Here is a 6,074-nt window from a genome sequence, read left to right on the forward strand (position 1 = left end):
CCCGCCCCGGATCCCGCTGGGGCCCTGCCTGCTAGGGCGGCAGGTGAAAGGCCTATCGGAGGTTCCTAGGTGCCACCTCTCTCCAAACCTGCGCTCAGATCCCTGGAATGGCTCACCGCCAGGCCCACCCGGCATTTAACTGGGGAAGCGAGGCCGGGGCGAGCGGGCTGGGCAGGGATCCTCCCCCTGCGTGTGCTGCCCCGGCCGGCCGGCCGAGAGGGCGCCGCCCCCTCGATTTCCCACCTTCTGGCCCTGGCACCAGCCCCCTGAGTCACCCGGCCTGCGAATCTTTGAGTCACGTTTGATTCAGACTTCTGAAGGAAGGGACCCTGGGCTCAGGTGGGGACGCCCATACTTTTAATTTTGTGGATGAGGAAACTGAAGCCTGCGGATGGTGAATGACTAAGAAGGGCTGGGAGCATGGACTAGAGCTTGGGTCTCCCACCTCCTGTAGCCATGATAGGAAAAGCTACCATTTATTGAGCTCTATACATGTTTCCCGCACTGATCCAGACACTGTAATGACTAATCTTCCATTTTACCAACCTTCCTCTCTGTAAAAAATCAATAAAATATATTAAAAAATATATTCTCTCTCATCGATGTTTCTAACTCTCTATCCCTCTCTCTTCCTCTCTGTAAAAAATCAATAAAATATATTTAAAAAAAATAAAACTAATTCTCTTCTGAAGGGATAGGGAGAAATTCTGCATATATATATCATTCTCGCCCTGACTGGTTCGGCTCAGTGGATGGAGCGTTGGCCTGCGGACTGAAAGGTCCCAGGTTCGATTCTGGTCAAGGGCATGTGGGCACATCCCCAGTAAGAGGTGTGCAAGAGGCAGCTGATCGATGTTTCTCTCTCATCTATGTTTCTAACTCTCTATCCCTCTCCCTTCCTCTCTGTAAAAAAAAAAAAAATAAAATAAAATAAAATATATTAAAAAATAATAATATCATTCCTTCCACTTTACAGAGGGAAGTTCAGTGGCAGAACAGAGATGAGAACATAAGCTGTTTAACTTCTGGAGTACTTCTCTAAGACCCACAGAGTCCTGCTGATTCTCTCCTTTGAGAATTTCTTCCAAGTGACTCTTCCTCATGTCTGTGGGCATTATCTCAGAGTAATTGTGCTACAATAAATATATTTGGTCTTTGTCTCCAGTTCCTGGCACAGAGCTCCCCACATCCTTTGAGTTTCCTAAGTGATAGAAGTGTCTTTTGTTATTTATGTTATGCTAATTAGGTGACTTAGGGTGGGGTCCCTAGTTAGAGAATGGGGCTGGTCACTAAAAAGAAAATGTGAGTAGAGGGTGAGAAATTTCAGTCCCATCCCCCAACCTTCACGGAGGGGAGTAGGGCTGGAGATTGAGCTCTCTAAAAACTCTTTGGAACTGGAGAGCATTATGTTAAGCAAAATAAGCCAGTCAGTGAAAGAGAAATACCACATGATCTCACTCATTTATGGAAATTAAAGAACATTATAACCTGATGAACAAAAAGATAGATACAGAGGCACAGAAGCATCGAACAGACTGTCAAATTACAGCGGGAAGGCTGGGGAGGAGGAGGGAGGTAAGAGATCAACTGAAGGACTTGTATGCATGCATATAAGCATAACCAATAGACGCAAGACACTGGGGTGAAGGCATATATGGGAGTGGGGGGGCAATGGGGAGATATGGACACATGTAATACCTTAATCAATAAAAAAATGGAAAAACAACAACTCTTTGAGCTCTGGCCAGTTTGGCTAAGTAGATAGAGTGTTGGCTCTGTGGACTGAAGGGTCCCTGGTTCGATTCTGGTCAAGGGTATGTACTTAGATTGCAGGCTCAATCCCCAGCCCTGGTCTGGACACAGGCGGGAGGCAACCAATAGATGTCCCTCTCACATCCATGTTTCTCTCCGTCTCTCTCCTTCCCTTCTACTCTCTCTAAAAATCAATGGGAAAATATCCTTGCGTGAGGATTAACAAAACAAACAAACAATCTCTTTGAGAGCCTCTGGCTGGTGCAGAGGGTGCTGGGAGAATGGCACATCTGGAGAGAGCATGGAAGTTCCATGACATCCCCCTTCTATACCTTGCCCTAATCCAGTTAGTTATTCTTGTGTAGTACCCTTTATAATAAACTGGTAAATGTAAGTAAGGTGTTTTCTGAGTTCTGTCCCAGCAAATTATCAAATCAAAATTTCTAGCTGGTTGGTCAGAAGCACAGGTGGTAACCTGAGACTTGTCACTGGCTTTGGAAAGGGTCTGGTGGGACTCAGCCCTTTGATTTGTGGGATCTCACACTAACTCCAGGTAGATGGTATCAGAATTTAATTGAATTGTTCTACACCCAGTTGGTTTCAAAGAATTGGTTGGTGTCAGAGAAAACACCCCAGGATTGGCATCAGAAGTAGGATTTGCCAGACTGGTCCTGGCTCATTGAAGCACATGGTTTGGGAAGAGGAAGGATGAAAGGGGAGAGGATGAGGAACTTGGTTCCTGGTGGTGACATGGTAGGGAACAGCAGCTGCGCTGCAATTACTAAAGAATGAGGAATAGAGTGAAGAAATAAAATGAAGTCGCTATAGCCAACCTGCCAAATTATTAAAATCAAGTAGGTTGAGGCAGGAGGAAATGATTCAATTCCTGTTCTAACTAGCCTGGGAACTAAAACGATTGAACTTTCCAGTCCTGTGTCAATGCCTGTATGTACATTGAATTTCCAGGTAACCTGGAAGAACTAAGGAAAGAATGTTCATGTATCTAGATGACACCTGTGGGTGAGATAAAAAAAGGATTCTAGGGAAAGTAACCTCACAGCGTGATCTGATCATAAATTCCTAACTGGACAAGTTATGGTGCATACCTATGCCCCAGGCATATAACTTTTTACTAAAAAGTTTATTTTTTGCCTTAAGCAAGCTCTGTCAATTGTTTCTATGCATGTAGGTTAACACACCTTTGAATTGAGCCATAACCACCCTCAAGAGAGCACATAATTTTGTTAACCATCCTGTAATCCTGCTTTGCTTTCCCCTACCTCAGGAAATATTTCTTAGTTTCCCTACTTAATTTCAGATGCATGGGGAAAGCTGCAAAACTATTATTTTCTGAAGCACTTGAGATCTCGTTTCCTGGCATATGTTGGCTCAAATAAACCCATAAAAATTCTCTACCAGTTTGGGCATTTCTTACATCAACACATATCCATTATCCAGACTACTGGTCAGCTAGAAGATTACCATCTCTGGACCAATCCAGAGGCTAAGAATGCAGGACTAATTCTTCTCAAGAATGTACTTTTTACTATAAGAACTCTCAGCTTTTTTTCTCTTTTGGAACACTCTGGGTATTACCTAGTTGAGTTTCTGAATGCTTGAGGAAATGGAAATGAATAAGACAAGAGCAAAATATATAATCTCTTCATTATTGCTATCTGTGGTAGTTAAAATGAAAATAGGAGAGTGCTGGGTTGGACCTTGATTTTGGCTGAGCTTTGGCCACTAGTCTCCAAATCACCCCAAAGGGAAAAATTATTTGGTGACAACTGAGAGTTCCTCTAAGACTCTAGTCACCAAGAGGAGGTCCATGTAGGGAGAGGACAAAATCAAGAAATGACTAAAACCAGGGGATATAATGTGAATGAGTTGTTTTATTTTGAAGAATAACATCATCAAATTCCCAAAGAACTTTACTAAAATGTGTGGTTAGGGTGAGTAATTTAGGGGCAATATCTTTGCTTTTAAATGCTACAGAGTAGAAGAGCAGACTTGGGTTGATACAGGACTCACAGCTTGCTATGGAACAATCATGCTGTCAGATCTGTTTACCCCGGACCATACGGCAACCCCTATAAATGTCAAGTAGAACACCCCTGATGAAGCAGCTGATCTGTTTTGTATGGAAGCCAAGTAAGGCTGGCTTAGCGATGACTCAGATTTCCACTCAGGTCATGGTGAGTGCTATGGTTCCCTGGGCCCCTTTTACATGGGCACTACTTTGGCATTGTCCCCCTCATGTAACTTTACAGCTGCAAAATCAAGCAACAGTCACCTATATAGCAACCTACTAAACTGCAAATTAAATCCATAATTCCAGTCAGCAGCTGAGAACTGAAGGGGAAAGGTCTCCCTCTTGTGGATCTTTTCAGGGAGTACGAGAGGGCTAAGAATCTTAAGAATTTTTTTCTGTAGGAAAAAAAAAAATCTTAAGAAAGCCCTGAAGAAACAGTATTTTCTAATAGGCAATTCTAACACAATGTATACAGAACCCTGAATGGCAGGGGCAGAGGCTAAGGGGGTGGACTTTAGATGCAGGAACTAAAAAGTGCATGTCACTTTCTGGGATTCAGTTTCTTCCCGTGTGACATGGAGATAATAATAGTACATGTTGTGAGGCTTCAGTGAGGAAGAGTATTTAGAGCAACATATGGTGCAGAGGAAGCCTTAGTATTTGATGCCCCAGCTTTAAGATGCATCTTTGAGACGTATTGACTGCCAGTAACTTAATGAGGTCCAGCTCCCCGCTTTTACTGACTTCCCAGGCCCCATGCACCGTGTTCATTGTCAGGGGAGACAGACTCTGGCTGCAATGAGGTGGAAGGCCAAAGGGAAGAATGTAGGAAACTTTGAAAAATCCTATTAGTACCCCTCAGTGGAATTTGTAGGGAGCATTTATTTAACAGATAGACACTTAGCTTCTTTTATTGCCAGGCAATCATACACTTGTTCATTCAAAACACACACACACACACACACACACACACCCCCACACACACCTCACTAAATTTATCCTCCCCAGAAAAGCCCTGTTGTCATCTATTGTTATTCATGCAGCCTTTGGAGGACCCCACCCTCTCCACCTAAACTTCTCACTCATCAAAAGATTAATGCAATAAAACCAATTCTCACCGAAACCGGTTTGGCTCAGTGGATAGAGCGTCGGCCTGCGGACTCAAGGGTCCCAGGTTCGATTCCGGTCAAGGGCATGTACCTTGGTTGCGGGCACATCCCCAGTAGGGGGTGTGCAAGAGGCAGCTGATCGATGTTTCTAACTCTCTATCCCTCTCTCTTCCTCTCTGTAAAAAATCAATAAAGTATATTTTTTAAAAAATAAAACCAATTCTCTTCTGAAGGGATAGGGAGAAATTCTGCATATATATATAATTTATTAATTTCTCTATATTGCTATACTAGTAATTGAGCAATTCTGTTTAGTCTGATAAGAACTTCCAGGGGGAAGTGTGGGGAGTTGTGGGAGCAAAGAGGAGGCTGATCACCTGGAACAAAAGGCCTTCCTTAGTGCAGGTTCCGAGGAAGTGATTGGTGTCTACACTGAGGCCAGAGGAGAGCCTAGATGAAGAAAGACCGATGCCCCTGGCAGAGGAAACTGCTTGCACAGTCCTCTGGCAGGGAGGGCTGGGCAGGTTCAGGAACTGAGAGAGAAGACAGTAGGATTGGAGCCCTGAGGAGGAATCAGGAATTGAAGAGTGCTGAGAGCTGAGGCTGGAGAAACTGGCAGGGCCACATTAAGAGGATTACATTAAAGTGTTTAGTCTTAATCTTTAACGGAATGGATACATTTATTATTAACTTTATTCATCCATTCATTCATCCATCCAGTCAGCCAGCCAGCCATTCCTGTGACAAATACTTTAGAAGTCTACTCTGCACCAAGTGTAGGAACCATGAACACAGAGCCCCCCTAAGACACCAGTACCTCCCTCAGATCCTCCCTCATGGACCTGTGGGAAGAAGCAGACATGAAAGCACAGACCTACCATAAAGGGCTTTTGAGGTCATGCTTACTTGGTACTGTAGGGGTCAAAGGGGTCAAAGGAAAAGTGGTTGGCTCCTGCTGATTAGGGAGTAAGGGTTGGTGGGGATGAGAAAAAGTTTTCCAGTCTTTAGAAATAAGTTAGTATTTGCCTGGAGAACAAGATTGGGAAGAGGTTTCCCTTTATGTCTCAATGCTTGCGATGCACTAACCTTCTTTCAGAATTTGTACAACATGCTTCCAGCTTTCTCAGGGCCTTTGCACATGCTGTTCCTCCTACCTAAAAAGATCTTCCCTCTCTTTTTAC

The sequence above is a fragment of the Cnephaeus nilssonii genome (assembly GCF_951640355.1).
Source record: "Cnephaeus nilssonii genome assembly, chromosome: 13".
In the NCBI taxonomy this organism is placed as follows: Eukaryota; Metazoa; Chordata; class Mammalia; order Chiroptera; family Vespertilionidae; genus Cnephaeus; species Cnephaeus nilssonii.